This window comes from Triticum urartu, chromosome 7A (assembly GCF_056163025.1).
Source record: "Triticum urartu cultivar PI428250 chromosome 7A, HENAU_Tu73, whole genome shotgun sequence".
In the NCBI taxonomy this organism is placed as follows: Eukaryota; Viridiplantae; Streptophyta; class Magnoliopsida; order Poales; family Poaceae; genus Triticum; species Triticum urartu.
Window position 1 is genome coordinate 454,148,250 of NC_141879.1, and position 22,165 is coordinate 454,170,414.

Consider the following 22,165-nt stretch of genomic DNA (forward strand, 5'->3'; position numbering starts at 1 on the left):
CTTGGATTAAATAAGCCCCATGAAAGCAAATTTTCTTGGGGTATACGACTGAAAAGAAGGTTGTAAAATTCATCAAAATCATCTAGAACAAAACAGTATGACATACTTTTTGCACAAGTACTGTAAAAACAAGTATTACCTGTCCTAGCCTTTGTTTCTCAACAGTCTCTGGCTTGTACTGAAAAAACAGTATGACGTACTTTTTTACTCCTACAACTACCTTCGTGATGATCCGAAGAAAGTGTCGCAGACACTATGCACATTTATTTTGTTGGATTGTGCAGATCCAATTGAGCAGTCCCTAAAGCTGGAAGGACTTGAGAGAATTCAGTACACTATTATTAGGAGCCAACAATTCCGTTTCAGAACACAATTGCTATAGATATATGATGCTGAAAATTCCGTTCTTAAAATATCCTTCATATTTAAACTCGACATATCTAGAAAATGAGAGCTTTGGCCTTCTTCTGTTAACATGAAAGTAGCAGCTAGCAGCCATGTTGCAACTCCATATTTTAGACGCTTTCAATGAATACACAAGACATGCAAGGACCGCTCACAGTTTCAGCGGCAATGTGAGCAAAACAAGTCAGCAAGCACATAATGATTTCTAGGCTGAGAAGAGTGTAGATAGACGTGCATAACAAGTATTCCTATATACGACCCTTCAGCACTTATCTGCTTCTAAAACAAACCATATACTAAAAGCTGGAATACAGATCACGAAAATGTTGCGATAATTCTGATTTTTGCAGTTGACAGAACAATATTAGTAGAAGGTAAGTAGTATTGTTCTGGAAATTTAGTGAAACGGAAGCGTGATTAGCATATCAAAATACCGTATTAATCGACCCATTGTATCTGGAAGAATAGGGCGGCATATCTCACGGGGTCATCCATGATCGCAGTGGATGTAAATCGCTTGGTGATCGGTGATGAAATGGGGCGAGATGGATGCACCCGATGGACGTTTTGAGCACAGTACTTGACACAATAGCCTTGATCTTTGCGACCCCTCTCCAAAGCTGCCTTTCTATCCTGAAATCTCCCGAAAAAACCAAACTCTGAGACAGATGGTAGCCGGTGAGGGGAACTGACCACATGCTGCTGAAGTAAGCTTCTGCTTTTTATGTTCTGAGAGGTCAAATTTCAGGCTGGTTCTAGTGATACTTATCAGCCTAAAACTACTTGGTCACATATGGACATGAAGTCCAACTGATTGTCCGGTAGCTAAATAGTTCAAACTTTTTCACTACACGGTTTGTGACTAATAAGTCAGTCATATGTTAGTACTACACAGTGCTTAATGACATTTTAGTTTTTTTGCAAAAAAAAAGAATTATAGCAATTGGAGTTCACTTGTTCGTTTTTTCTATAACTAATGAGAAACAAATAGGATCTGCTTTCTTGCTAAAAATTCTTTAAGCAAGGGATCAACATAGCTTCCGTCAAATTCTATGAAATCATGTGATGCTAGATAACAATAACAGCATCAAACTCTACAAAATAAATGCCTCGGCATTTAAAAAAAATCCATGATGAGCTCATTGATGAGAAGCAGACAAACACTATGCCAATAAATAATTACCACTACCTAAGCATCATTGAGCTACATACTATGACACTCTTGTTTATTCAGTAGAAGAGCAAGAAAAGTCTTCCTTTCAGCGTGATAATTGGAAATATTTCAGATGCAGAAGAGTAGGAAAAGAATTTACCAATGGATGAACAGTTTCAATATGAAAATACTTATGTGCATTATAAAGATTATTCAGTTTATGGAACTTTAAAAAGTAATAACATGGCAAAAGCTTTTATATTGTCTTCAGAGGATAAAACAACCATGCATGTTTGAAAAAAGTTCAGAATCAAGTTGTAAACCAGATACCTTTCTAGTTGCAATACCTCCTTCAGCATCCTCTTTCTTGTTGTAGGAAAAAATAAGCTTGAATAATGATCCAAGAGCAAAGGCGTTGGGACTATCAGTGCCACCCATCAGCAGCATTGTCGACTTATATTTCTTCCTCATTGGACCATCACATACTATGTTCTTCTTAACTATCACCTACTCAAGGCAGTTCCAGAGCTTTGCATATAATTTCATATTATTTCAACATAAATAGCACAGCTTATCAAATAACCCAGTATAAAGAGATATGCATGAATTTCAGCACAACACAAAGATCTAAACTTCATGCTTTTACAAGGGTAGTAGTAGATGAACACTATACCACTACAATAACTGACAATAGTATCTGAATTGTGGAGCACGACCACAATGTTCAGAAAAGACGCATGACATTTACCTGAACATGGATAACCTGTTCGTCAATCAAGAAGGCATGTCTCTTCAGAGAATAATATTCAGTTTCGCTGGTTAAAACTGCTTCTTGCTTTTAACTGCATTTCGCTCAAATTAGCCTAACCTCAAAACTGAGGACAGATCAGTCTACTGCTATTGCAGCAAGCAAAATGAAATTCATTCAAAAACAGAAGATAACATAGAGAGCAAGCATGACATGGTGGATAAAATGCGATAGATCGGTAGCTGGTACTCCCTCTGTAAACTACTCCCTCCGTCCCAAAATTCTTGTCTTAGATTTGTCTAAATACGGATGTATCTAGTTACATTTTAGTGTTAGATACATCCGTATCTAGACAAATGTAAGACAAGAATTTTGGGACGGAGGGAGTAATATAAGAGCATTTAGATCACTAATATAAAACTGGTTCAATGTGATACGAATTGCAACAGATGTCAACACCTATGAAGCTACAGACGGGCAACTCCCAGTTCATTGAAGTATACCACAACTGTATATATACTGCTAAGGACATACAGAGATCAGAACCAAGAATAGGAAGTGGTGGTAACCTTAGCTGCGACTGCGGCAGTTTCAAGATGGCCTAGGCGAGGCGGCGGAGAACCGGCAGGCATCGTGGGGAGTGTGGTCGCGAAGGGGCCAGCGGTGGGGCGTCGTGGTCGCTGTTCGGGGATGGCCTGAATTGGGAGAGGCGTGCGTTTGTGGAGTGCGAGTGGGGGTGGGCAGCAGCCGGCGTCACCGTGCGCGCCGCAAGGAAGCAGAACCCGGCGGCCACCTCGACCCTCCTCGCCGCCTTCCGTCTCCGCCTCCACCTCGACCGCGCGCACCGTAAGGAAGCAGAACCCGGCCTCCACCTCAACCCTCCGCACCGCAAGGAAGCAGGACCCGGCGGCCATCTCGTTACTCCCCCGCCTCCGCCTCGCCGCCTTCCGGGACACCGCGCTCACCCTCCACCTCCTCGTGCGCGGCGGAGGAGGCCAAGCTGAGCGGCGGTGGCGGAGGAGGGCGAGGATTTAGGGCGGCGGGTGGCGGCGGAGGCCAAGTGGATAGGCGGGCGGCGGACGGGGCGGACGACGGGGGAGGATCGGCGTCCGCTGGGAGGTGGAGCGGGCGAGGTCGTGGTGCAGGTGTGGTGCGGGCGTGGTGTGCGGAGCGGTTTTTGTTTTTCGAAGCAGCGGGTAGGATTAGCGATCGATAGTGTGGGCGTGGCTTAATTCCGTGGCTTGCAGCGTTAAACACGAAACGATTAGGAGCCATTAGATTTTGATGATGGATGGATGTGATTGTTTGGATCTGCCCCTCTCTTCCTTTTATAGTGGTAGTAGATTATATGTGGATGACATACTGTTGATTGGAAATGATATAGAATTTCTGGATAGCATAAAAGGATACTTGAATAAGAGTTTTTCAATGAAAGACCTCGGTGAAGCTGCTTATATATATATTGGGCATCAAGATCTATAGAGTCAAGACGCTTAATTGGACTTTCACAAAGCACATACCTTGATAAAGTTTTGAAAAAGTTCAAAATGGATCAATCTAAGAAAGGGTTCTTGCCTGTGTTACAAGGTGTGAAGTTGAGTAAGACTCAATGCCCGACCACTGCAGAAGATAGAGAGAAAATGAAAAGTGTTCCCTATGCTTCAGCCATAGGCTCTATCATGTATGCAATGTTGTGTACCAGACCTGATGTGTGCCTTGCTATTAGCTTAGCAGGGAGGTACCAAAGTAATCTAGGAGTGGATCACTGGACAGCGGTCAAGAACATCCTAAAATACCTGAAAAGGACTAAGGATATGTTTCTCGTGTATGGAGGTGACAAAGAGCTCGTCGTAAATGGTGTCGATGCAAGCTTTGACACTAATCCGGACGATTCTAAATCACAAACCTGATATGTGTTTATATTGAACGGTGGAGCTCTCAGTTGGAGCAGTTCTAAACAAAGCGTCATGGCGGGATCTACTTGTGAAGCGGAGTACATAGCTGCTTCGGAAGCAGCAAATGAAGGAGTCTGGATGAAGGAGTTCATATCCGATCTAGGTGTCATACCTAGTACATCGGGTCCAATGAAAATCTTTTGTGACAATACTGGTGCAATTGCCTTGGCAAAGGAATCCAGATTTCACAAGAGAACCAAACACATCAAGAGACGCTTCAATTCCATCCGCGATCAAGTCCAGGTGGGAGACATAGAGATTTGCAAGATACATACAGATCTAAATGTTGCAGACCCGTTGACTAAGCCTCTCTCATGAGCAAAACATGATCAGCACTAAGGCTCCATGAGTGTTAGAATCATTACTTTGTAATCTAGATTATTGACTCTAGTGCAATTGGGAGACTGGAGAAAATATGCCCTAGAGGCAATAATAAAGTTATTATTTATTTCCTTATTTCATGATAAATGTTCATTATTCATGCTAGAATTGTATTAACCGGAAACATAATACATGTGTGAATACATAGACAAACATAGTGTCACTAGTATGCCTCTACTTGACTAGCTCGTTGATCAAAGATGGTTATGTTTCCTAACCATAGACATGAGTTGTCATTTGATAAACGAGATCACATCATTAGGAGAATGATGTGATTGACTTGAGCCATTCTGTTAGCTTAGAACTTGATCGTTTTAGTTTACTGCTATTGCTTTCTTCATGACTTATACAGGATCCTATGACTATGAGATTATGCAACTCCCGATTACCGGAGGAACACTTTGTGTGCTACCAAACGTCACAACATAACTGGGTGATTATAAAGGTGCTCTACAGGTGTCTCCGATGGTACTTGTTGAGTTGGCATAGATCGAGATTAGGATTTGTCACTCCGATTGTCGGAGGGTATCTCTGGGCCCTCTCGGTAATGCACATCATTATAAGCCTTGCAAGCAATGTAACTAATGAGTTAGTTGCGGGATGATGCATTACGGAACGAGTAAAGAGACTTGCCGGTAATGAGATTGAACTAGGTATTGAGATACCGACGATCGAATCTCGGGCAAGTAACATACCGATGACAAAGGGAACAACGTATGCTGTTATGCGGTTCGACCGATAAAGATCTTCGTAGAATATGTAGGAGCCAATATGGGCATCCAGGTTCCGCTATTGGTTATTGACCAGAGAAGTGTCCCGATCATGTCTACATAGTTCTCGAACCCGTAGGGTCCGCACGATTAACCTTCGTTGACGATATAGTATTTATGAGTTATGTATGTTGGTAACCGAATGTTGTTAGGAGTTCCGGATAAGATCACGGACATGACGAGGAACTCCGGAATGGTCCGGAGATAAAGTTTGATATATGGGATAATAGTGTTTGGTCTCCGAAAGGGTTCCGGATGTTTCCCGAAATGTTTGGGTACGAGAACACTTGATTTGGGCCAAAGGGGAAAGCCCACAAGGTTTTTGGAAAGCGCAAAAAGGAAGTTTTGCGAAGTCCAGGGGCCAGACGTCAGGGTCCCTAGCGTTTGGGTCCAGACGCCGGGAACCCTGGCGTCTGGCCCTGGAGTCCGAGAAGGACTCTTGCCTTTCGGGTGAAACCGACTTTGTGGAGGCTTTTACTCCAAGTTTCGACCCCAAGGCTCAACATATAAATAGAGGGGTAGGGCTAGCACCCAAGACACATCAAGAAACACCAAGCCGTGTGCCGGCAACCCCGTCCCCTCTAGTTTATCCTCCGTAATAGTTTTCGTAGTGCTTAGGCGAAGCCCTGCGGAGATTGTTCTTCAGCAACATCGTCACCACGCCGCCGTGCTGCCGAAACTCATCTACTACTTCACCCCTCTTGCTGGATCAAGAAGGCGAGGACATCATCGAGCTGAACGTGTGCTGAACACGGAGGTACCGTACGTTCGGTACTTGATCGGGACGGATCGTGAAGGTGTACGACTACCTCAACCGCGTTGATAAACGCTTCCGTTTTCGGTCTACGAGGGTACGTAGACATACTCTCCCCTCTCGTTGCTATGCATCACCATGATCTTGCGTGTGCGTAGGAATTTTTTTGAAATTACTACGTTCCCCAACAGTGGCATCCGAGCCATGTATCCTCCCAGAATCTCGTAGAAGTACCGTTACCGACAATAAACTTTGTCCGATTGAAAAAAACTGATCTAACTCCCATCAGTCCTTTCCAAAAAGGCGAGTCCATTGGCCTCACTGTCACCTGAGATAAAGTTTTGGAATGAAGGTACTTATTATGCAGAATTTGTGCCCATGTAGCCTCCATCTCAACAGATAGCTTATACAACCATTTGCTGAGAAGACATCTGTTCTTCACCTCAAGATTTTCGATACCTAGACCCCCTTGGTCTTTCGGTCGACAAATAATATCCCATTTGGCGAGTCTATATTTTCTCTTCAGATCATTTGCGACAATGTTATTGTCATTAATGTTCTAGCGGCATTATTTATAGTCCCCAAGGCATTATTTATAGTTCATAATTTTTACATAAATCATAAATCTGAAATGTTCAAGAAAAATCATATGACTTGTTTAGCTCGGAGATTGAGAGATGTAGGAAACTAAATTCTTTCATGTCCGAGACATTTCTTTTGAGTTCAATTTTCTCCAACATCTTATTCTTAGGGATGTCTAAACTGATAGAGAGCAATTAACAGCAGAAATTGTCTCAAGAACCTTAGGAGCTTAATGTGAGTGAGCTTTGCATGGAACCAAATTTTCAGTTATAATGGCACAAGATTTAGTTTTGTCAAGTATCTCACTCACGGGCATATCTCATGTACTGGAGCCATCCACACCGACTGTATAGAACCAGGCTTCCGCTGCTCCGGTGCTTCACCAGGCAGGCGGCCACCAGGGTTATGTTCTACTCTCCATCCTTCCTTTCTTCCGCATCCATTCCACTCACTGCATTTTTTTTGCTTGAAGTGCGAGGAAATTGGACTAAAGATGATGGATACTAATGGGGAGATGGGACAGTGGGAGGATTGCCGAAGCTGGCCAAGCAAAAGTAAGTGCTTCTCCTCTGTGTTTAAGAAATAAAAAAATCGGTGTTTAAATGTTTGACCCATGGCAGGTGCAAAGAATGCTAGCTTCTTCTGCTTGCGAGAATGATATGTGAGAATATATTAGTTTATTTCTTGAGGGGAGGAGAATATATAAAATTCGTGCATAAAACATTGTTAAACATGTATAAAATAATGCTCTTGATGTATAAAAATGTATAAAGTTATGTAAAAAGTAGACATAAAAAACATATTTAAAGAAATGCTAATCATGTATTCGAAAAATGTTAATTATGTGCATAAAAATGTTCATGGTGTGCTACCTGATGTGCTACCACCATAGCCTTATCTAGATGCTGCAAGGGCAGCAGTTGGACACCGTCATCAAGTAGGTAGTACAAATCCCCCTCGGCTCCCTTCATTGTTAGTCATTGTTTCGATATGAGTGGAAAGATTCTGGCTAGAGATCATTGTGATGTTTGATGCAGAATGATATTTGAGTTGATGTTGCTTTATGTAGTTATGATCATATGGTTGTCATTTCCTGCATGTCACGATCTAAAAGGAGAAGAAAATGGATGCAATCATTTACATGTTGTGTATATTAACTTAAAGGATCCACGTATCATGGATGGGAATTGGATGCATGAACCTAATAAGTAGTCCTAATAAGGGATTTCTCATTGTGCTAACCATCTTCATTCTGATAAGGTTCCATGTGAATCTGAGTCCCCTGATGAAGTCGCATTTGTTATTCAATTAGGGTAAGAGTTCAACAAGAGGGCGCATACAAGCACGCCAAATTTCATATTCAACAGTATACTTGGCTTCAGACACAAGTTCCATATACAGATCACACTGTCAAAATTTACAATCTTTAAATCATTATAAATTCAATAGTACTTTCAATTCACGCCGTCCTTTGTTTGTCGAGAAATGGTTAATTAGTTGATTATTATGATCAACAACAACCATGATCATACCACTTCCTTTTTACAGGGGCCCTGCATCGAGGTTGATGGAGATGATTGAGCTGCTCGCCGATTATTGGTAACAATGTAGAGCGGCTCTATCAAATTGCCTTGGTTGGAGCAGAACCATCGGGTTCAGGTTGCAGCTCACTGTGCACTTAAGATCACAGGGTCAAAAATTCCACGTGAACTCTTTAGTTCATATCGTCTTTACTACCAGCTTGGCTAAATTTTCATTGGGATACCAGCTTGGTTAATTGTTGCCCTATCTTTCATATAATTGAGCCGATAGGTGGTACCGACAATACTATAGATGTTTATTTTGTTATATGGATCCAATCTTTGAGCTCGTTTATGATCAACTACGCTTAGTGTCATTTCCCTGTTCTTTTGCGATAGTTCATATTTTCTGCAGATTTATGTTATAAATGAACTATGTTGTCATTTTACTTCTTTGAGAGAGACCTGTGTTGAAGATGATCAACTCAATTTACTGGAAACAAAGGTATGATGAAAAGCAGTTAATCTTACGTATGAATAGTAACTTGGTGGAACTTGGTGCACTCAGTTGTAGGTGCACCCAATATACAAAAAAAGGACTTGAAAAATGTCAAAAAGACCTGACGTTGTACACGTATAAAAAGTTTCATGAAGGAATACTTTCCAACATGACGAAAACAAAAATCACCATTATATACAAGTTACTGTTCATTAGGTTTCTACTAGGATTTTCTTTTTGTCTGAGGTCAACGGAAGTTTATTCCCGCACTTAATTTTTTATACGGATACCAAAATAGGTCAACTTTGTTTCAAAAATAATTTCAGGATTTTTTACTTTTTCTGTAATTAATAAATTATTTTTTTCCTTATCAGGCGCACTTTATATATACTATCCAAAAGCTTGTAGGACGATGGCTTTTTCTCTGATTTCAATAATGCCAGCCGCCGTCTCTAACTTGATGTATTATATTTACAGATGAGACAAATGTAACCGAAAAAATGGTGGAGCCATTAAGAGTTAACTCGGATAAAGAATTGCTCTACCGGTGTTACAAGACTGGCGAGTTGAACTTTTATATTTTTTGGTTATTTGGCCTCAAAGAATCTTTGTTGAAAAGAGCCTCCTCGGCCCTGGGGGTGATGAGAAAAGGAATCCACTAAGAAAGGGTTGATTATGCCACACATGCATATGATGGCTTCCCCTCTATTGTTTTTGGAAAGATAGTGATGAGAAAGGGTGAATTTGTGTGCTTTTTGATAATTTTGTTGGTTTGTTAGTGTGAGAAAGTATCACATAGTTAGAATACTTGTGGAGGCCATGGCTGGTACATATGATCTAAAGTTTACCACATTCTGACCTTACTATTGGAGATGTACCTGATGTATACGAAAATGTAGACTTATGTGAGGTATTGGAGATGGAAAGTGAGGGGGGTCTTTTTTTATCTTCTCTAATGGATACATAAATTTGTACACTAAATCGGGCATGTGCGCACGAGGGGGAGAAGAGGAGAGAGACATTGACATTTTTCATGCTTTGAACAAACATTTTCTATTCGTAGCTTTCTTTTTTTGTGGCAGTGCGTGAGCGTGGCGCCTCGTGATAGAGCCCGGGATGAAGGGTGGGCCCAGTACAGAACCAGGAGGTACTTGCACTAAGATAGAAAGACGGTTGCCACCCTTGTCCCTTGTTGTTGGCATGCAACGGTGGTGTCGATCACTAGCTCACTTAGAACACGAGTTTGTGGATTTTGTTATGAGAGTGATGGTTGAGAGTGAGCGGGATGGGGTTGGGTTTGCCTGTTCAGTTGCGGCTGTATGACCGGAATAAGTTTTCTACTTTAGAAAATGTAGCAAATTGCATTTCATTAGAGACAACTTTGCAGCAAATTGCATGAGCGAGCGGTTTATTTTTTTCATCAAGTCGTACAGTTTGTGGTTAGGATAGAAAAACAAATGCATTAGTTCGTTGCTTCAAGAGTTTTTTTTTTGCGGGGTGGTTGCTTCAAGAGTTAATAACGGAAACATGGCGTATCAGTTGCATGCCCAACAATGGACATCATACTTTTGTTTCTTGGTAATGCACGACATTTAAATGTATGTTACAACGTGCAATGGCTCAGGAGACATTGCATCTTCCTTCTTGGCTCGAGGACGTTATGGTCGGTGCATAGCTCCTCCCCCTTGACAGTGATGGTGGATCAATGTGAACATAGGAGGGGATCAGGGCGGTTGGTGGGGGACTCCTCTTTGGCGGTTCGTGGGGAAGTACGGTCTGAAGGATAGAGGGCGACATGACGAAGGTGAGGTGGACATCATCTAATTTTAAATGAGAGGGCCCCAACAAGAAACGTCCCGTTATAGTGGGCAATCGAGTGGAAGGGGAGGGTCCAGCAGAAAAAAAAGAGGGGTGCGTTATGGGGTGGGGTTTTTTGTGAGACCACATATTGAAGATAACATGGCGGATAGTACGGACAACCACATTTCTTCCTCACATACTAGTAATCGTACACGTGCAAATGCACATTTATCTAAAATAAAATTGATCCTTATTCAGTTTTCAGACTGGTATAGGTGTGAACATATAATTTTAGTGATCTAAAACGTCTTATATTTGTTTATAGAGGGAGTATATTTTATTCCAAATTGTTGCTACGATAGAGATCTTATTTGAGAAGAAACCATCCAAATATATTCACACGATTTTTTTAAGGGAATATATTCACATCGTTCACAGCAAACATCAATAGAAAAAACTCTGTATTAATATTTCAAATGACTTAAATGACTTCCACTCTACATTGGAAAACTGAAAACATGTCTATGCTTATATGGTTGACTTACAATTCCATGCATGATTTGATTCCATTGTTTGATACTCCATCCAACTCTAACTCTTCTCTATAACTGAAAATCAACCAAGCAAAACAGAAAAGAGAAACAAACTATAAGAACATGAGTAAACCTTATCTCGCTTCAACACAAATCATGGATGATTGTGGGCGCCCAGCCGCTGATTATGTAAAATTACCTAGCAGGTCCAGCTCTGATGGTCCTGCAAGCAAGTGTCTTGTCTGGATATAATAGTTCTAGGCACAAACTTAAAAACTTTATTAGATGCCCCTGATGCACTGTAAGGCCTTGCAGTGTTAGCTCGAACAGCCCAACTGTATGGACATGTAAATCAGGTATCGACATGAAAACATGGACGAAGATTCTATATATTTTTGTAGGTGAAAAATAAATTTCAGTTAGTAGTTGCCGCAAGTATATATGTATTGACACATTCCACATACAGTATGATATATCAATAGTAAAAGTTCATATTATAACATTGTACAAATAGTAAGATATTTGCTCAAGATAACACATCGATTCACAAAACCAAGTCCCAAAAAGGTAGACCATCCTTCTGCATATTTGCACGGCAACACAATAGTCAGACATATGGAAAACTTAGCTGCATGTCAAAATCATACGATTAGAATCCATTAATCTTTAGAAATATATACTTGTTTTATCTAATTCAATCAGCAAAAGCATATAGGTCCAGGAATAGGAGTTAATCTGAAGCATGTGTCTTGTTCTTAACTTCTCTTTGGCTGCTCTCTTCTCCTTCTGGTTGATCTGTTGAGATCCTTTTCCAGAAGCATATTCAGTAGAAGGAAAAATAATACTTTGAAGGAGAACCGTATTTTGATATTACAAAAAAGCACAAATTTAGTACAGGTAAGATTTAGTAGCTCCCGATGTTTCAAGTCATTTATGCAACTCAGAAATACCACAAAATATAACCAGGACTGAATAATTGCACAAGGAAAAGAGTAGCAAGTGTCCAGTAAATGCAACTTGGCACACGATCTAGCTTACGAACTAATGAATAGATTGAAAGGAAGTATTGCTACATGCATATATAATGAACATACAGTGAAGTACTGTCACAATGCACATGTCAGTGAATTTGAACATTGTTCTTTATGTAACTGTAAAAACTAAGAATAAAGACCGGAACCATTTGTAATGAGTAAGAAGCCAATCCTTGAATTTTGGAAAATGTACAGTAAAATAATTAATCAAAGTTCAATGCAAAATAGAAAGATGTCCATTAAGAGACATACTCCTTTTCCAGGTTCCTTATGATCACATTTAGCACACCATCGATGTTAATAAGCTCATACGCAGCCTTGATCAAGCACCTGGATTATAAGAGAACATACATTGGACACTTTAGTAAAATGATGCTTCATGAACAGCTACATGCATATGTACCAGTCTGAAAGCGATACCTCCAGATTGCAAAAGTTTGTGACCTCTTGAGTTACAAATTTACAAGCACAAGGATGAAGAAAATATAAAGGGAAAGAAGAGAAGAATGCACCAAGCTGCGTCTGCGTGACTACTGTAGCAATTAGCAGTGTAATCATGCATCAGCAAGTCTTCTGAAAATCTCTCCGATTATAGTAGGTGGTTAAGGCCCGGTTTAATGAAATGTCTCCAAAGTGGCAAAGCTAGGAGATAGTACATTTGTAGCGAGAAAATAATTACAGAAACGATCTTTAGAAATGCATGCTTCAGTTCAGAGTAGTTGTTTCAAGAAACCAAACAACCCATTAAAAAATGCCAACTACAAATTGAGTAGCGGGCTTCAGAATTCTCGGAAGTCAAAATTGATTCATGCAATCTGTACACACTTGAAACCTACACCCCGTAGTCCGTGAACAGTTGAGGAAACTTGGTATGTGCAATCTGTACACACTTGAAGCAGTCAAGCAGCAAACAGAAAACTGAATATGAAGCTCTTTGCAATGGTTTATGAAAAGGAAAATCACATGAGTATGAGGTACACCGCACTGGAAACTGAACATGAAGCAGGCCCATCCATGGTGTTTCATGGAACCAGATTTCCTTCGCTGCTCCTCGTCTTGCATGTTCTTGCAAAAAATATAGAGTATGAGGATACACCGAACTGGTGGCTTGATGTTAGGTGTTAAGATAAAATAAACCTGATCAAAGTTCGCCCGCGTGGTAGCGAGGGCCCCAATGTGGCGGTGGTGGCGGCCCGCTCTTGCATCTGTGGGGCAGTAGCCGACCCGCGCTCATGTCCGTGTGGCAGATTCGAAGGAGCGGCGGGGCGATCCATGCTCACATCCGTGAGGCAGAAGAGGAGAGCAGCCGCCGCCGGCGGCGATCCGCTCGCGTCTGTGAGGAAGCAGCGGTGGGCGGGACGTTGGCCGTGCGCAGCCGTTCGTCTGGCAGAAAAGGAGCGTTGGCAGAGGAGGAGCAGCGAGCGGCGGGCAGCGGGGGCAGAAGGTGCAGGCAGTTTCTATTTTTGTTGAGGCGTAGCGTGCGGTTAGTTTGATGATGACGAGCGGTACGGGGATTAGATCGGTTGATCAGTGGCTTGTTGCCTTAAACACAGAGATGTTTTAGACCCTTGGATCGGCTAGATAAACGGTTTTGGTTATTTGGATCTGCCCCCTCTCTTCCTTTTACAGGGATAGTAGATAAGCATTTGTAGCTAAGAATGGATCGATCAAACTGTGACAAAGAAACAAAATTGTGTACAGAGTTGTAGCAAGGAATCAAAATCAAAGGGGTTCCAAATCTGGGTTGAGGAAACCTATCAAACTTGCAACCTGAGCAAGCTAAAAAGGCGATGAAATCAATGCTCTCACCTAAAGCAAGGAGGAAGCTTGCATGTGGTTGACAGTGAGGTGCAGAGATTGTGGTTGTTGAACAATCACACATACAAAATTTAGGATTTTCTATTCCGTTATGAAACACATACCTTCAATAATGAAAGAGTGACATTGCAAGACACTGGATATTACAATACATTTCAATTTAGCATTTAGAAATTGTTTTCCCGGTGGCACACCTGCAGGCATAGAAATATAGGACATCGCGGTGAACAATTTGAATAATATATTCTTATTGAAGTACAGTGAGAGCAAAACATAGCACACAAAGCGTAAATAGCAGACCTGAATATTCCAGCAGGAGTATTCAACTATTAATGGTAAAGACAAATGAACAGGTTTCCATTTCATTGAAGATGCTCTAGCCATAGGGTTAAATTCATTTGAAAAATCTGAAAACACACAGTTGTAAACCATTGCCTACGGAACTGAACACACATATCCAAAACACCTGAAATCGGGTTTTCATAATTCTTTGTGGTACACAGCTAAATTGTAAACTTATTCATATATTTCATTGCTTATTTGATTCTACAAAGAAATTTTTGGACACCATTGAGGACATCAACACTATAAGAGTGTGATGCATACTGTGTATATATTTCTAGAGCATATGTAAGTATCATGAGTAGGCGTATTCTTCAATGATAGACTTTGGATCGGATAGGCTTAGGGATCTTGGTGGTCCTACCTTCACCTTGTGGCTCGAGGAGCTCCCGGTGCCGGCCATGGCGACGGTGGCCTGTTGTGATGGCAGAGAGTAGTGGGCGAAGTGGTGGCGGCGCTTCCCGTCAGCACTGCACTAACCCTAGATCGGTAGGGGATTAGGTGGGGTGTACGGCGCTGGACAAACCTTGTGATGCGAGCCGCCGGCCCCCACCTCTTTATATAGTGCAGGTGACAGGGGCCCGTCACCCATAGTGGGTTGAGCACCCCCGATCAGGGCGCGGATCTAAGGGCCCGGTGGGCCGTTGGGCCCACACGGTGAAGATCATCCTAACATTCTCCCCCTTGATCTCAACTTTTACTTTTGACCGTATACTTTTACTTTACTCGTTTCATAACAGATCAATACATAGAACATGTTTCATTGTCACAGCTCAATTGCCGATAGAATCAGACAGCCACAACGTACCTCTCTGTTTTGAAACAAATTCTTTAACCTTGGGCCCTTTTATTGTCCGGAAAATTTTAGACTATACCATGAAACCCATGTCGACTGTGTGTTCTCCGAACACACTGGGCGGTAAGCCTTTAATAAGCAGATCTGCAAATACTTGTCTATTGCTTTTATGCTTCAAGCATTTTTTCATAATTCCGGACTTTCTCCTTTACAACGGATAACTCTGTGTCAGTGTGTTTGGCATCAACACTTGACTCGTTGTCATAGGAGAGAAAAACTTAAAATGGTTATCGCTGTTGTCAACCATTATCAACTCCGGGTACAAGTCTTCATAACCATTTTGCCTGTCCCTCAGCCTCATATTAAGCTATAGCATATCTTTGCATCACATTGATGATAATTGTTTCATTCTTTGGAGCTTTTCCACACAAAAACCTCCAAGTATGAAAGTTAGCAACAATTGTGGATTTTGCTATACATTTCACAAGTCATGTCTTTGTACTCACAATCTTTTGAGAGCACTTATTTCTTTCAGCTTGAGGCCGATATCTTTGACTCCATTCCAGTGATCTACATATGGACTGGACATTGCCAAAACAACCCGGATATGTGAACTGTGTCAGGGTAATGTATTGAGCTTCCAACAACTGAAGCATATGGTACCATATCCGTTTTCAATCTTTTCTCATCAACTCTTGGAACACCATAGTTTCCAGTTCCATTACCCTTGACTATAAGAACAGGCGTAGGTTTTCTCGCATGCATACTTTAGAGACCTTTCTTAGTATGTCCATGCGACATTACTAATACCCCATTTTATTCTTTTCTTGATGAATCTCGATATTTATAATGAGACACTTGCCGAGAACATTCTTTTGAACTTTGAGGACAAGAACTTCTTTCTCCTCCCGCAGTAGATTGACATTACCACTAGCAAGTAGGACTTCATCCACATGCACAGGATTAGGAAATTAATTTCCCATTCTATAACTTTGCACGAATACAATTGTCCTCTCATTTTCTTTAACCCAAAACAACATTTGATTGCTTTAGTCCATAAAAGACTTCTTCATGCAGTATCCCATGTGTTCTTTATTTTCATCTGATGTAACTCAGATCATGATATCTTTCATCTGATGTAACTCAGATCATGATGTGCTACCAACACTCATTGTAATCTATTCAGTGCAAAACGCGCAAAAACCTTTCGATTTAAGTCGTGTTTTACACCTTTACATATTTCCTTTGGAGTCACATTGTCCTTGTAGACTCTGTACAACCTACTGTTTTGGCTCCATTGGAAATTACTCATAGTCCCGAACATCGTCGGGATTCACCAATTTCATTTCATCTCACATAGTCTCTTATCATTTAGATAAGCAGGCACTTCTCGAAGCTCGAATGAGCGCTTTAAATGAGGTGGGATCAACCTCCATTTGAATTTCACTAACATAGACTTTATAGTAATCAGAAGTATCTGATTTTCTCATTCCTTGAGACCATCAGTGTCTCATATGGGGATGTGTTTTATAGGTCATACAACATGCTCCCCCAGATTACTCCATCTTCACTAAAAATGGCGTATCGTTAAACTTTATAATTTGGGTTTATTCTGTTAAAACTTTCTTCTTTATGGCACTTTAAGCACCATCTTAGTATTCCTTACTCTGCTTTCGGAACTGTAAAAGATCCAAAAATACAAATATTTCTTTTCTTTAGGGGTATGATTATGACCGTCGTACTCCCCCAGACGATCACATTCTTCATCACGTTATCTAAAGTATAGGGGATTTTCATCAATCTTAATTTATCTCATATTTCTTTCTCCCCCTCGAAATGTGACAAGAACTTTTCTGCCACAATTTCGAAAATCATTGATAACTCTTGTGAATTGAGGAAACTTCGATTATCTACTTCATTCATCAGATTACTTCATACGAAATGAAGTTATCTCTTCATACAAAATGAAGTTATCTTTTAACTGGTATGGGAGTACTTTTTCCTCATTTCATTTCAGAAACTCAACAGAGTTCTTTATCATTAGTACTTTTGCAAGTCACACTTGCATATCATTCTTATCTTTAGGTTCATCTGTAACTTTTAATCTCTTTGGATTTAGTGAGTGCTTAATGACCATTACACATAAGGTGTACGGTCGATACTAGGAAAGCATAATAGCTACTCCATACTTTTCTTCTAGAGTGAGACACATTAAGCACATGAGTCATCATATCTTTCTCCTGTCATACAGGATAAGTCCTTTGCCAGAATTTCTCCTGACATATAGGATTTTTGACATAATACTATGACAACTTTACCCAGTTACGCAGGTATTTTCCCAGACTTTCCCCGCCATGCGGGTTTTATCATAATCCTCTTTCCCGCTATGCAGGTAATTCCCTGTAAGGAACATGAATGCCAGAATTGGCTCTTTTGACTACATATTCAATCATCAAATTTATAAATAAATCCGAATGCTCTTTGACACACATGCTTGATCTGACGTTGGTCAAATTAAACACGCATGTTGCTTGTTTTATCTCAAATCATAGAGAGTACATGAAAGACATTCGTCAACCAAAACTCTCAATGATCTATCTCTTTTCTTTTGAAACCATTCTTTAGAGAGAACATACTCCCTCACGTTATGATCTTTCTTGGTCGTCTTTCGGGTCACAAGTACCCAACCATTCGCTTTCATGAATGAAAGCATGAACAACTTTTAGTCTGAGAAAACTTAGCCAATAATCAACAATAATGAGCATAAAAAATAACCCCATGTTGGCCTGGTTAAAAAAAATATGCACATTAAACTTTGAAAAACTTTCTTTTATATTCTAAATCACCGCTGGGCAGAATTAGAATAAAACATCATCCTTCTACATTAATTCCATATCACCGTTGGGCGGAAAATGGAAATAATGCATATAACTCGTAAATAATGTGATGATGAAATTTCTATTAAGCGACTTTGCTAAGAAAATAATCATCATTATCAACTTTATTGCAGCGGAAAACTTTTAATATACATTTCTCAATCTTTATCAAATGCTCTGAAAATTGGTCACTTTGATACAAAAATTATCAGAGATTTGAACTTTTAACTATAAGACTCATTGAATTATAATATTGTCATCATCAACGTTGGTCAGAAAATAACAATACCATAATTAAACTTTAATCAAATATCTTTCTACTGTTATAGCAGAAGCTATCTGAATCTGATTTCACCCACAAGTGAAAAAACTTCTCTCAAAAAACTGTTCATCCAATTAAATATTCCCGTTGGTTCCAATTTAATTGGAGGATAATACTTTTTCTTTGCAGCGGAAACTTTCTGAATCTATTCAGAAACAATTCTATACTCTTTTACTCTCTAAGCAATTTCAACCGATTGGTTCAAAAATGCATTGGAGAAACAACAATTTAATCTTTTACTTTAGTTCAATTCACTTTAAAAAAACACTTTTATTTTATTTGCAGCGGAAAAACATGAATAAAACATTCATTAACTTTTTTTTCTTTACAGAAACTTTTCTTTGACCAAATAAAATTCATGAACTTTATTATTTTCTTTATTAAATTCATGAACAATTATTTTCCTGAAATTTTTCTATTTTTATTTTCAAAGACTTTTTCTGTTTACTTCTCAGAACATTTTCTTTTACTTTTCTGTACTCTAAACAAAAGTTTGTTGGAAAAACGAATAGCCAACTCCAGCCGGCCTCGTCCTAGGCACAGGAGGCCCGCAGTGGCTCACGGCCTTCTCCCCCAGAGCGCTCACGCGAGCCGAGCCGCCTCCACCTGGCCTGGGCCGCCCGTGGCTGCAGCCGCGGCTCCTTTTCGGCCCAAAAGCCCATGCTGAGGCTAGGGTTTTGATCTCGGCCGTCAGACGCGATCCAACGATCCAGCGCCGATCTCGCCCGATCAAAACGGTCCAGCCGCGCCGCTCGGGCAAAACCCTAACCTATTCTTCCGTTTCCTCTGTCGGTCTCGCACGCGGCTCTCTCCGGCCACTCGGCTACCGCGTCGTGCCGGTCGTCGACGACGGCCATCGCGCCGCGCCGTGCCGCGCGAGCTCTTGCTCTTTCCCTCCCCACGCGTCGCACGAGCCCCTTTTTCCTCTCGCTCTCGCCCGCACGCGGCTGTGTCTGTCCAGGTCGCCGGGCCACCGCGCCGCGCGCAGTTGCCGGCGACGGTCACCGCGCCGTGCCAGGTCGCCGCACCTTTCTTCCTTTCCTCCCTTCATTTCTCCCCCCGAGTCAAGCAACAGAGAGAGAAAGAGACGAGCGGTCAAGCCCTCCTTTGCCCCCGTTCGCGCCCGAGGGCCGTGGAGCGGACGGCGGCGGCGCCGTGGCCTTCCCCCTCGCCGGCTGTGCGTCCACCTTGCAGTGAGCGCGTCGCCGTCGAGTGGTTTGGCCGCGGTGCATCCTTTGCCCTTTTCAGGGTTGGTTCTTCGTCCGGCGCCTCGGCTTGCCGATGCGCGCCCGGATCGAGAGGAACGGCGCGGCCATGATGGCGGCGCTACTTTTTCCGGTTTGGATTCGTTCTTTGCCCTGTCAATTAGGGTTCCAGGGGAGGGGGTAATATCTTTTCCTTTGATTTCAACCGAAGAAACCCTATGCCCAAACCTGTCTGATACCATTGATAGACTTTGGATCGGGTAGGCTTAGGGATCCTGGTGGTCCTACCTTCACCTTGTGGCTCGAGGAGCTCCCGGTGCCGGCCATGGCGACGATGGCCTGTTGTGATGGCAGAGAGTAGTGGGCGAAGTGGTGGCGGCGCTTCCCGTCAGCACTGCACTAACCCTAGATCGGTAGGGGATTAGGTGGGGTGTACGGCGCTGGACGAACCTTGTGATGCGAGCCGTCGGCCCCCACCTCTTTATATAGTGCAGGTGACAGGGGCCCGTCACCCATAGTGGGTTGAGCACCCCCGATCAGGGCGCGGATCTAAGGGCCCGGTGGGCCGTTGGGCCCACATGGTGGAGATCATCCTAACATTCAGATCTTTAAATGGGGAACGCTCGGCTGATCCTAACGCAAACGGACGATGATTCCTCATCTGTGACATGTATTGGGGAACATCCTAAATTAGTAGAATGACAAAACAATGGTACATAGGGATCTTAAGAGTAGGTATGAGCTGTGATGTAATATTGAGAAGCTTAATTCTTAAATCCTAAATCAGTCCAATGACAAAACGATGCTACACAGGGATCTTAAGAGTAGGCATGCGGAGTTGTCATGTAATATTGAGAAGCTCAATTCATAAATGTTTGAGTAAATCAAACTGTTAAGTGTTTTAGTAAATCTGAAACTGTGACAAAATGGACCTTAGATGCAGGGAATGGTGATGAGTGGGAATGCTCTGAACCTGTATAAATAAAGTAGGTGTTCTTAGGGAGGAGGCAAAAATAGTACTCCCTCCGTTCCAAATTACTTGTCGTAGGTATGGATGTATCTAGATGTATTTTAGTTCTAGATACATCCATTTCTGCGACGAGTAATTTGGAACGGAGGGAGTAGATATAAAATATTGTGAGTGAGATTGCCTAAATATCTTTGATCAGAAAGCTCAGAATCTTCTGGATGGTAATTTTCGTGCCACCCGAGGAATGTGCAGGATTTTGAGAGCATTGAAAAGGTAATTGGAGTGACAGCAAACAATTTGTGAACCATACAAAGAGCTTAAATACTCATAAATCAGATTGAGCTTAAATACTCATAAACCAGACTCTAACCCTTTTAGTGCTGGGTGTGGCATTGGCGTTGGATCGTGATAATTCACCTGCGGCAATTGTCCCAGAATAATGGTGATTAATTTTGTTTGCTGTGTGGAAGGATCATCTATGCACTAAAATAATCATAACCAGAAGGATCATGTATGCATCAGATTGTCTTGTTTGGAAGGAACATAACCACAAGCATGCTGTTCAAACAATTCACAATTCAATGTAAAGAAAACTTACTGGCTGGATGAGGTCGTTGTCGGCAGCAGAGGAGGACACCGCCACCCGGCCGCGCTCGCGTTTTTCCGAGTGGCAGCAGAGGAAGGCCGGCGGGATGCTCTCGCTCTCCCACCTTGTTGGGGCAGCAGAGGAGGACCGGCGGGCGACTGCTCATGCTCGCGGCGGAGGAGAAGAGGATGGGCGGGAGGAGGGCGGCAGAGGACCGGCGGGCGGCGGAAGGTGGGCGAGGATGAGCAGGAGGCGGGAGAGGATGGCGGGCGGCTGCTGACGGTCGCGGCGGCTCCGGCTGTCCCGCGGCGACGGGCTGTGGCGGCTCCCCCGGTACGCGACGGGTGGCGGCCTCCAGCTGTCCCAGGGCGAAGGGCGCGACGGTCGGCCGCGACTTGCGGCGACTCCCGCAGCGAAGGAGGGCGGCGCCCGCGGCGAAAGGCGCGACGGTGGTGTGATAAGAAACAATCTTCTGCCTAGATTAACTCATTATAATGAAATGTTGGGTTTCCACGAGAGGTTCTGGGATGGTCCGGCTCCCGCAGCGAAGGAGCGACGGGCGGCGGACGGCGCGGGGAGGAGCAAGAGGGGGCGAGAGGTTGTGCGGAGGGGGTGAGAGATCGTGCGTGCATGTTTTTTAAAGGGCGTGGCTGGTTAGCGATCGATTATGGGTGGGTTAGCTATCGATTAAGGGCGTGATTGGTTGCGTTAAACATAGAAAGATTAAGAGCCATTAGATTTGGATGATGAATGAATGTGATTGTTTGGATCTGGCCCTCTCTTCTTTTTATAGTAGTAGTAGATAGTAGATGAACTAGATTTGGGAAAGTTTGGGCTGACTGTCCAAATGGTTGGATTTTGGCTATGCGCCCGTTTGATGTCGGAACATATCCGGACGTAGGATGAGCTTTGACCTTCCAAACGACCTTAATCATTTGTTCAAATCATTTATATGGACTGTAGCCCGTAGCAACGTGATTTCCCGTATTTCGCAAGATGTGCCAAGTGCACATTTCATAATTTATTTTCGTTTGACATTGAATTGAGGAAATCAGGGAAAATATGAAATGGGTTCATCACTACGGTGCCATCACGACCATCACAAAATTAGAGGAA